Here is a 12,153-nt window from a genome sequence, read left to right as displayed (position 1 = left end):
GAAATCGAGACAGCCATTGACTTCCTTCTTTACACTTGGTCTAACAAACGGAGAGATGGAGGATGTCTTTATGCCCACGTAGACCGCATCCATGTTAATGATTGCATCCGGCCCATAGTTATAAAACGTTTTCAGGATTTGAAGGTTTTTTTTTCAAAGGTTTTGTCCTCACCAAAATAACTGTAGGTTTTGAAAAATCTATCTATTTATATACATACATACATATATATATATATGTGTGTGTGTGTGTGTGTGTGTGTGTGTGTGTGGTCTGACGCCGACTTCGCCTCTGTGCAGCGTTGAATTCGCCTCTGTGCAGTGCTGTCTTCTCTTCTGTGCGCTGGCTTCATTTTTGACACGTGAGTCCGACTTTGTGTCTCTGCTGTACATGCACAGGAGTTCACTGATTCTGTTGGAGTTTATGACATGTCCCATCTCTCTTCTATTGAGTCTTCCTACACCTTCACGTCTTCGCTGTTTTGCTTGCTTTTGCTTCCTGTTTTACCCTCTGCTTAGCTACTGTTTATCGCTCCTCTTCTCTGTACAACCCTCTGTGTGTGTGTGTGTGTGAAAGAAAGAAAGAAAGCTGTATTAACGTCTACTAGAGGCCGAACTTGACCTATGAGACAAATCAATGTCTTCTGGATGTCCAGAAAAAAAAGGACAAAATGAACATGAAAAAAGTATGAAAGTATTGAGCTAGTGGGGGGGTGTGATGGATGGAGCACTACTGCTAGAGGCTCAATATGCAACCTATATGCGTAGGGTATACAAGAATGCAATGCAGATCTGTCTAGCTCCAACCAGTACCATAATGGGGGTGTAATATGTGATACATAGGCGATGGCGAGGCAAAAATACCTCCGAGCATGATCTCCGGGTGTGAGTGTAAGTGACACGTGTAGTGTTCCTTATATTTGTTGAGAAAACAAGGTGTACAAAGCAACAAAGAGTGAAACATTTACACGAGTTGAAGTTTTAAACCAAATTGAAATTAGCTAAATCGCGTTGACTAGTCTTTTACCTAGAAAAAGTAAGCCTTATATGCGTAGGGAGGGAGGTTTTATTTGAATGGAACTATCTATTTGAAGCAATAATCTAGAAATGAAATGATGTTGAAAAAAATCTTAAATACACGAGAGAAAAAAAAAGGATTTTAAGTTTCTTTCTCCATAGGAACACATTTCCATGGAAGGGTTTTCTTTGGGACCCTACTATTATGAAATGCAGGTGGTGTCGTATTGAATTGTTAAAGCCAATCCTAGAAGTTGGTGGGTGGAAGGTCTAGGTCTTGTGGAATGGTTGTGTTTGCCTTCGAGGAAGAGATGTGCGTGAGAGAGGGTGCCTCTAGAGAGTACTGGAAGGGTGGAAGTCTGTCTAAGCTGAACCCGTGGAGCTCAAACCAGGATGCTATCTGCGCATACCGACATGAAGTGTCTCCCTCCATGGCTAGCTGATGAGAGGACTCTAATGCAAGTCGTACATACCGGTGTCGGGGAACCTCCCAGGTGCTATGAATGGAGGACACTGATCTGGCAAGAGCCTCGACTACGATCGGTGGTGCTCCCATCTCAGCTCGGATAATCTCATGGGGTACCGAGGCCTTAGCCCGAATCATCCTGGAGATCATGGACACAAGTGGTCTCTCCATTGATCTCCATCCATCGTATGTGCGTCCTAATCGACTGTGACAATCTAGGTTAGGCCCCCAGATTTGTACTCCATATAGCATAGCCGATGTGACCAGCCTGTCAAAAAGCCACAGCTTAAAGCGTGGCTTCTGAAACTGTACCTGTGAGCACATCTTCTCTAGACCTCCTAGTGCTGCATATCCTCTCGTCAATCCGGCCTCTGCTGCCCCCCCTCATGGAAAATGTGGGCCCAGTAAACACCACTCCAAGATATGTGTATGAGTCAACATACTCCACTGTCTCCTGCCCATATGTGAAAATAGGCGCTGATCTCCAGACCCACTGAGCTGTAGTGTTAAACACCATAACCTTGGTCTTACCGAGGTTAACTGAGAGCCCACTGTCCTGTGCATAAGCATGTAAAGTATCCAAGTGCCTCTGCATACCCTCTGGTGAGTCTGCTATAAGCACAATATCATCAGCATAAGAGCAGAGGTATCCAAGTGTCAGCCAACTGGGCTCCTCTGTCCCCTCGTGTCCCAATATAATCAGACATCTCATCAATGTATAGTCCAAATAGAGTCGGAGAGAGCGGGCAGCCTTGTTTCACCCCTATAGTGGAGTGTACTGGCTGGGAGAGACCCTCTGAAGTCCGCACCTACCCAACTACTGTCTCATAAAGTGCCATAATACCCCAAAGTGCCCTCTGCGTGGCTCCTGAAACTGTATGTGTGCACACTGCCTCTCAAGTGTCTCGAAGGCTGCATGCCCTCGAGCTAATCTAGTTGCTGCTGCCTCCTTCAGGGAGAAACGCTGAGAGGTTCATTATGTATGCAGATGCAGAGCATATAGTGTCATTAGAGAGAGATACACCACCATCTTTAGTGGACATCCCTCACTTCGCCAGATCATGGAGTCCGCAGACGAGCGCAGATTTGGCCAGTCCTTGCTAGAGAGAGAGCGCCACAGAGAGACACTACTACGGACTCATACCACAGGGAGAGGTAGGCGACAGCTCCAGCTCACTGATTTCTTCCAGAGATCTATCCCAGTGCCTATCCTGACACAGGAGGGGGGTTACACTTCAGCGCGTTGCAGACCTCCGAGCCAGACGGAGAACGAAAGTACCAGGCTACCAGACTCCCAGACTACACCAGAGGGAGATCACATAGATACGGGCTCAACTTGAGCACCATATCCAAGAGCGGCTAGCTCACTTACACTCACACCCGGAGATCATGCTCGGAGTTTTTGCCTCACCATCGCCTATGTATCACATATTACACCCCCATTATGGTACTGGTTGGAGCTAGACAGATTAGCATTGCATTCTTGTATACCCTGCGCATTTAGGTTGCATACTGAGCCTCTAGCGGTAGTGCTCCATCCATCACACACCCCCCCCCCCCCACTAGCTCAGTACTTTCATAGTTTATTTCATGTTCATTTTGTCCTTTTTTTTCTGGACATCCAGAAGACATTGATAGTTGTAAATTGATTTGTCTCTTAGGTCGAGTTCGGTCTCTAGTAGACGTTTTTTCAGCTCTAACAGCTCCATCTTTGGGGAATGGTTTCCGATGCATCTTTCCCAAAATACACCCCTCACATACATGTCTTGGTGGAGACTCAAGAGGCGGCATATTATCAACCATATGATGCTTCTGCAAAAGCATCAAACTCTGAAAATTTACATGCCCAAAACGAGCATGCCATAGCTCTGCATCATGCATAGCAGGAGTGTGGGCAGCCACTGTATTTGCATCATAAGCGCGCTTGTCATAGCTGTCCTATACAAGCCTTTGTATCGTGTTCGAGAAGTGACTATTTCATAACCCTTTGATGGGTCTTTTACCAAACACTTCCCATCTTCAAATTCAACCTTTAAACCTTGGTCGTTTATGGCTGAGACGGAGAGCAGATTTTTCTTTATTCCTGGAACATACAATACATTTCTCATACATATATTGGCACCATTGGCTGCAATAAGTATGACATTACCAATTCCCTTTACTGGATATGTGGTATGATCTGCACATGATACAGTGCGGCCATTTGAAGCATAAACCAAGTGCTGAAATACATCTTTGCATGAAGTGATGTGGCTCGAAGCACCACTATCAAAATACCATGATGCATTCTGTCTGTCAGATGCAATGTAAGACATATCAGTGTCCGAAGCACTTGGTGTGTCACTAGTGCATGTGACCAAAAAAGTGTACTCTTCCTGGATTACATTAGCTGATTGCTTTGCTTTGTCATCCGAAGAGTCTGCTACTGCATTGCCTGCTTCTTTCTTTTTCTCTTTTGCAATCCGCTTCCTACATTCACTGATGTAGTGTCCAGGCTTATGGCAGTAGTGACATTTGCCCTTCTTTTTGGGCTTGTTTGCATCCCCTTTGTCAGACTTTTCACCACTAGAAGAGGGCTGTCCATGACCAGCCTTACTAGACTGTTGTCCCCCATGCTTAAAGCTCTTTGCTTTACCCTTATCCTTGGCTGTAAATGCCTTTTCTCCACCACGGTTGCTCGATATGTTTGCTCTTGTTTGCTCTTCCTGCAAGAGTAAACCCACGAGCTCTTCAAAAGTGACGGGATCACCACCTCCTCTCATCGAGAGGTTGAAGAGAGAGGTGAAAGCCCAAGTAGGAAGGCGGTAAAGAATGAAGAGTGTTGGTGACCATCTGTCTGTCTGGGATAACCTCATCAATGTTGAGCAATTGTTCGTGCAAATCTTTCACTTTGGTGAGATGATCTGCCATGGAGTCACCCTCATCCATAGAAAGAAGATCCAATTGCCTCTTCAAGTAGGCAACTCTTGCCTCGTTGCGTACCTGATACATTGCTTGCAATGTGTCCCATGCAAGCTTCGATGTCTTGCATGAACGAATGTGCGGAATAATAGTCCTTTTCACTGAAAGGGCTATCAATGACATGGCCTGTGCATCTCTAGAGTCCCATCTCTTCTGCTCTTGTGTGGGAGCAGGATCTACATCAGGAGCTCTTTGAGCACCTCCCCTTTGAGGCGTGGCTGGTTGAATGGTATGTGGTCGTGTGTCATCACCACACACGATGCCCCAAAGCCCTTTGGCTACCAGCAAATTACGGATCATAAAACTCCAGAGGGAGTAGTTAGATCCATCCAGCTTGTCCTCCTGGGTGAGCACACCAAATACATCCGTAGCATTCTGTGCCATGTCAACAAAGTATAGCTGCAAGCAAACCAAGCACCAATGTGCACTGCCAGGCAACCAAATGTCCTGTGCAAATGTATGCCTGCAAACCAAAGCAAGTGTAAACCTGCACCAAATTGTCCAATTACACTCAATGTGTATACATACGCGACAAATCGTAGCTGTAATGCCCAATTACATGCTCCAATCAGAAAATCCCCAATTTTTATGCACTCCAATCGCTTCAATGTGCATCTAATTGGCCAATTTTCACAAAAGCCCCAAATTTCTGCAAATGTAAGAGCTCCAATTTGCCAATTTTGACCTCAATTTTGAAAACCCCCAAATTTTTGCAAATAAGATAGGTTCAATTTGCTGATTTTGACCTCAATTTCAAAAACCCCCAAATTTGCCTTAATCCTCTACCACCTGCAAGCTTACAAATCTTCCTGGCAAAATCTGCCTGCAAACCAAATGTTTATTTTTCTGTTTGCTGAAACAAAGGTACCTGGGCAGCCGGGAAGAGACCTTGTTGAAGGGAGTCGTTGCAGGTGACGGCGTTGGAGGGAGTCGATGCAGGTGGAGAGCACACTGAGCTGCAGGTGATTCTTCACCTATGCACGTGGCAGCTGGCGGAGGTGTGCTCTGGGCGGTGTCGGACCAGCAGAGGCGGGCTTTGGGCATTGGAGTCGAACAAGAGAGAGGCCAGCGCTGGAATCGCTAGCGAAGAGGTAGGTGGAGTCGTGGGCTAGCGAGGTGGTAAGCGTTGTCGTCTGCTAGGCGCGCTGGAGTCGTGAGCTAGCGCGAATGGCCTGTAACGGGCGAGCGAGAGGCGACGAGTTGCTGGCGGCAGGTGTTGGGTGGTGAGGTCGCTGGCGGCGAACAGCAGACGGACGCGTAGGAGTCGGGCAGGGTGTGCCGGCGGGCTGGGACCAGTGCGGGCGCCAGTCGAGACGGAGCATAGACGGTGGCCTTGGACTAGCGTCGGGCGAGCAGTGGAGTATAGGGCGAACACTGCGTAGACGGACGGACGCGGCGTGGACGGAACAGCGACGGGGGCCTGAGTGTCGTAGACGGACGGACAGCGGCGCCGGAGCAGGACCGTGACGGACGGCGGCAGGCGGGAGCCTGGACGGAACGGCGGGGCGGGGAGCACGTGGACGTTGACGGAACTGGGCGGCGCCGGTGCTGGGTCGCCGGCTGCAGAGGAAGCGCCGCCGCGAGGCTGGGCGGAGGTGGTGGGCTCCCCACTAGTGCCGCCCGTCTCTGGCGGCCGGACGGCTGAGCTCCGATGGACGGAAACACAGTGTCGACGGAATCCGACGGACGGAAAAACGCAGGCGACGGAATTTTGCACGCTGCGGACGGAATTTCGCAGAAATTTTTTCAGCAGCAGTTTTCCAAGGCCAGCTCCCAGCTCTGATACCAAATGTTGGGTGTTGGACTCACACACTCACACACACAAACCTGCACATTAGGGTTAGGTGCAGGGTAGAGAAGCTCACACACAGAAATGAGAGAGAGAGAGAGAGAGAGAGAGAGAGAGAGAGAGAGAGCCAAAAGTGTGGTATCCACAAAATGCAAGTCAACCCTTACATGTGTGCCACATCCATATAATATAGAACTACAAAATATATTATGTGTCCTTTCACACTTGATGTCCAAGGGGAAAAACCACATGGGAAAAAGTGTCCTTGGTTAAGCCCTGTTCACACATAGCACTACCATAAGTGAGAATATGCCTACACGTATGCCTTCTCAAAATTGAGAAGCATCACGACCAAGTCCTCACCAAGAAATCTAGCTCGGGCCGTCGCCTCCCAGAAGGTGAAAATGTTGTCAAGGATACTACGCTCCTTGACGAATCCTGTCTGGGTAGCATGAATCAACTCCCCCAAGAAGGGCTGGATCCTCAAACTCAAGGCCTTTGCTAAGACCTTGTAGACAGTATTGAGGATCGTAATAGGTCTCCAATGCCGAATATCATCTGATACTCCCTCCCCCTTGGGGATGAGAAAGATCAAGCCCTCTGAAAAGCTCTGTGGCATCACCCCAGGGTCCAAAACATACTGAAAGCCCCGGTGGAGGCCTGGCCCCAAAAGGTCCCAATAGCGCATAAAAAAGGCAGGCGTCAGCCCGTCCTCCCCTGGGCAACTATGGCGCGGCAGGACCCTCAAGGCCTCAGCAAGCTCAACCTCTGAAAGAGGCGCACCAAGGACTGTACGCATACAATCTGTGACCCTCCTCTGCACCTGGGCCCACACCGTCTGTCTGCAAGCATCCTGAGCCTCAGTGGCTGGCTTCGCTGAAAGCAGGTCTCTATAGAACCCAGTGGCAATGGCTCTGATCTCCCCGAGCTCAGTAGGTACAGACCCGTCGGGCCTCCCAAGCTGACGGACTCTTGCTCGAGCATGGCGGGGTCCGGTAATCTGAAAAAACTCTCAGTCACTTTATCCCCAAGCTGCGTCCACTGAGAGGCCTGGCGAGGATAGTAAAACTCATGTCTCTGCTCCTCTGCCTCTCTAACCTCCTGGTGTGCCTGGCTCAGCTGGGACGCCGCCCACTCACATGCAGGCTGCTGCTCCTGAAGGCGCTGAAGCCAGAGTCACATGGGGACGTGGGGACGGGGGGGACGCGCAGGGGACGCGGTGCAGATTGGGGACGCAGAAAGTCGTCCCGGGGACGCGTTCCCGAAACGTGGGACGGGCAGGGGACGCGGTGAGGGGACGCCTCCAACGGTCAGAAACGGGTAGAAAACGGCCAGAAACGGGCAAATTTCCAGCTATAAAAGAAGGCATACTTTAGGACTTTTCTCCACACTCAAGTTTGAAGCTTCAAGCCTCATTGCTCAAGCCTCAAAGTTCCAAGTTCCATTGTCCAAGCCTCAAGGCCCAAGTGGCAAGTTAGCCCTCTCTCTCTCTCTATACTATCTACATTGTGCCAACTTCCAAGCCATCTCTCTCTCTCTCTCTCTCTCTCTCTCTCTCTCTCTCTCTCTCTCCAAGTTCCATGATCCATCCCTCTTGAGACTTGCAAGCCTCAAGAGTCAAGCGGCAACTTGCAACTCTCTATTGCACGCTTCTTCCCTCTCTCTCACACTATCATCATTCGTGGCATCTCAAGGTGAAGGCGCCGCCGCCACATCTTCCGTTGCGGGCTCTTCACGAAGGAGGCCGGTGGTGCACACATGGTCATGGTGGGATGAGGTCCACTACACTAGTCGTGGAGTGGGTGGTGGTTTAAGGGCATGGAATTGCAAGCTTTGTTCCTACAAGAGAAGTGGCGGCGCCAACAAAGTGCGAGCTCACTTTTTGCACGAGGCCGGTCATCAAGTGCAATTTTGCGCACGCATTACTCCTGAGAAGCGAGCGGAGCTTCTTGAGAAGCTCAAGGTTTATGAGGCGGCCGAGGCGGCAAAGAGAGGGCGACATGTTGCCGTTGATCCTCATGATGTGGTGAGAGCAGGAGAGCAACCGACGCGAATGGAGGTGGAGAGGAACCCAAATCTTGCTTCAAGCTCTCAACCATTCAAGTGCACTCCAGCCACATCGGGTGCCTCCATTCCCATCCGCTGTCAATCCACTCTTAACGAGAATTGGAACCCAAAATTGAAGGATGAGGTGGATAGGTCAGTGGCTAGGTTCTTCTACCATGACCACATTGCGTTTCAAGCGGCACGGTGAGAGTCGAGACTCAATTCTCTTCACTCTTTTTTTTTTTAATGTCTCATGCTTCAAAGCATTTGTCATATTGCCAAAAAAAGCTTACATGCTACATGGTTTTCCTTACTTGAAATAGGTCTCCTTACTTCCGTGAGATGGCCACAAAGATCGGGGAATATGACCCCTCTTATGTGCCACCTTCATCGGAAAAGATTCGCACCACTTTGCTTGATAGGGAGAAGTTGGCCGTTGAGCACGCGGCGGCGGATACAAAGGCAACGTACTAACGGAGTCTCTCTCATTGTAGACGGATGGAGTGACGCGCAAGTGCTCCATTCATGGAGTGGTGGCCTACTCAAGGGGCAAAGTGTACTTCATCGAGTCACATGATGCGAGTGGAACTGGGAAGGCCGTGGATGTGCTTGCCGCAGAATGGGCGTCCACGATCGAGGTCATTGGGCCGGAGCTTGTGGTCAGCATGGTGGCGGATGGAGAGGCGTCAAATAGGACAGCCGGGACCATTATTGAGTCAATGTATCCATCCATCACAGTTTCTTTTTGCATGGCCCATTGTCTCAACAACCTCCTCAAAGACATAGGTGCCTTGCCATGGATTGCACCCACTATTGAGGAGGCTAACCAGCTTGTATCCTTTGTCCTCAACCACCAAAGGCTGCGACATGAGTTCTCTAAAAGGAGCACTCTTTCCCTCCTCAAGTATTCTGAGACAAGGTTTGCATACAACTTCCTCATGCTAGGCGGCTTGTCTATATGTGGCGGAGCCCTAAGAGGGCTTTTCCTTAGTGATGAATTTTCTGCCATGCCGCAGTCAAAATCGGCAATAGGGAGAACGTGCCGAGATCGCGCCGACGATGCCGCTTGGTGGGAGAAGGTGAAGACACTCGACGCCTTGGTCAAGCCTATTGTTCACCTTCTACGAGTCATTGACGGCCGTGAACCATGTATCGGCAAGGTCTATGAGGCCATGGATCGCATGATCGAGTCACTCGAGCAGCTTGTGCCAGACAGGGCCGAGTTTGAGGAGATCCACTCATTATGTGAGTCCAGGTGGAACTCCTACTACTCCCCTCTTTATGCGACTGCCTTTGTGGTTGATCCAGAGTTCCAGGGCAGAAAGCAAGAGGCCAACAAGGAAGTAAGCAGGGGATGGCGGATCATTTTGGAGCGCTTAGAGTCCGACCCTACCATTAGGCGGAACATCAGAGACCAGCTATCTCAGTACAGGACGCGGCAGGGATCTTTTGGATGTTTAGATGCACAGCTTGACCGCCTCAAGATTGGGTCTCCTCTTTGGTGGGAGGATTACGGATCAGATGGGCCGGAGTTGCAGCGCTTGGCTATTTGCATCCTTAGCCAGGCTGTGAGCTCTAGTTGCTTGGAGCAACTTTGGAGCGTTTACAGTCACATTGCCTGTAAGAAGAGGAACCGCCTTGAAGTGCAAAGGGCAAGTGATTTGGTTTTTGTGAGCGCTAACTTGCGCATACTATGTGCGACAGCAACAGGGAAGGCGGATCCCTTCACCGAATGGGAGATGGCACAGCAGGATCCTGCAGCTCAGGAGCATCTTGAGGAGGTAGAGGAGGTGCTACAGCCTGAGGGGGAGGAGGCGGCTTCAAATGGCATCGACGACTTCGACTTCCAAGCCTCCCGCGAGGCTAGCACTTCAGGAGCTTGAGGCTTGACTCTTGAGCCTTGAGCCATCTCACCTTTTTTGTGCCCACTGCCAATGGCCATGATCTATTGTGATCTATCATCTATGATCTATCTAGTATCTCTATTTTGTACCCACTCTTTTTTGTAACCCTCACTGCCCATGAGGCATGTACTTATCTCTTTGTATCTATTAGACTATCAATCACATAATCAGTGTGCCATCAATGTTTTATTAGCGCATTTTGTTTAAAATGACTCTTGTTTTTTTGTCTATTCGGTGTAAAATTTTGTTCAAAGTGTGTCTCTATATGTATGTCATGCATACAACTCCTAAATTGCTTTTAAAAAAGAGGTTTTTTTTTGCCGTTCCCGACCCCGTCCCCGGGACGGCCCTTCCCCGTCCCCGTCCCCGTCCCCCGTCCCCATGTGACTCTGGCTGAAGCGAAGCAAGGCTGCGTCTCAGCCGCTGCTCCCGCTCGCGAATCTCTCCCAGCCGTGTCAAAGCTGCAGCGTGCAGAAAAGAGCTAAGCTCCATGAGTCCCTGGGCACACTGGCCTGCTGCATCCTAGTCAGAGCACTGACTATCATGCCAGATCCTCTCAATGTCCTCTGTGAGACTAGGATCTGTAAGTACCCTCTCTGGGATCCTCAACTGCAAGTTGGGCTCCCGTGTCCTCTCCTCAAGCGTCAAAATAACTGGCGCATGATCTGAAAATGAGGTGCCAGCGAGAATGCCAACGGAGCCCCCTCGCTCCCCTAACCAGTCGCCCACATAAAAGCGATCAATCCGTGATAGATTAGTCCCTCCCTGCCGGCGATCCGACCGAGAGAAACTAAGACTGTCCTGAGAGCGGGAGAAGGCCCCATGCTGCCATGCATCAGTAATCCTCAGTGACATGCAAAATCGCTCCCAAGCTGCAAGCTCCGTGCCGTGCACTGTAACATGACTGCCTCCCACCCTATCAGCCGGGTCCTCAAGCATGTTGAAGTCACCCTCGACACACCAATGTGCGGCCTCTGGCAATGCATCCGTAACCTGGGTCCAGAACTCTGCTCTGGCACTAGCATGGTTGGGCGCATAGACGTTGAGCACGCCCACTAGCCCATCATGCATCCTCAGAATGACATACTGTGCTCTACTAGGCACAATGATCCCTCGATCCACAATGGCCTGCCGCCATACATCTGCAATGACCATGCATACTCCTCCCTGTCCACCCAAAGGACCAAACCCTGCAAACCAAAAGGTGTCCCATCTACCAGGTGTCTGCATCCTCCTCACTGGATGAAGTGTCATCTGTTCCCTCACTAGTAGTGCCTCCAATCTTGAACAGCCTTCACCGCTCTCAGCCATGGTCTTCCCAAAATGATGGGGAATGCACCCATTCCTGTCGGCATAACATGACAATCCACAAGCACCTTTACATTAAAAGCCTGCAATTCTAATTCCTTGATCATACCTAAGCATTTGACCTTCTATACAGAAACCAGACGCTTCAGAAACATTAAGACCAAGCCTCTCCACAGCTGCTAGTGTGATCACACAAATTTGTGCACCACCAAATACCATACATTCACCACAGGACATATATCAGGCAACTCCTGAACAGATAGAACAGTCACTATCCCTCTGGCAAGCTCTTTCTCTCTCGGATTCACAAGTCTTTTCCACTGACGCTTCAATTTGGGAGCTAACTCTATCAATTGCCCAAAAGTAATATTAGCCTTCCTTCCAGCCATGTCCTCTTGCAAATTGTATCCTGCCCAACCCCCAGTGGAAAATCAGTCACCTGAAACTTCCTACGAGACTTTTGCTTCTGCTTGACCTTTACATCCCCTCCTTCCTTCACTTTACCTTTCTTCTTGCTAGGCCCTGCAGCATCCCTGCTTTCCCTTTCCTGTGGCATCCGTTTCCCCAAAGGCATCACATCAGCTTTTGTTTCCTTTGTCTTCTCAAGGGTGACCACATCTATCACCTTAGTTTTACCTCTCTCTTCATTTGTCAACCCACTGGTC

General features: G+C 49.7%; 1 protein-coding gene across 2 annotated transcripts in view; it reads left to right on the top strand.

The window, feature by feature from the left end:
- Nucleotides 1–12,153, top strand: part of LOC147634763 (uncharacterized) — a 239,842-nt gene that overhangs the window by 152,273 nt on the left and 75,416 nt on the right. The gene's annotated exons all lie outside the window — the stretch shown is intronic.

The sequence above is a fragment of the Cibotium barometz genome, chromosome 10 (genome assembly GCF_041138505.1).
Source record: "Cibotium barometz isolate CiBa-2024 chromosome 10, ASM4113850v1, whole genome shotgun sequence".
NCBI classification, from domain to species: Eukaryota; Viridiplantae; Streptophyta; class Polypodiopsida; order Cyatheales; family Cibotiaceae; genus Cibotium; species Cibotium barometz.
This window is presented reverse-complemented; position numbering and strand designations above follow the sequence as displayed.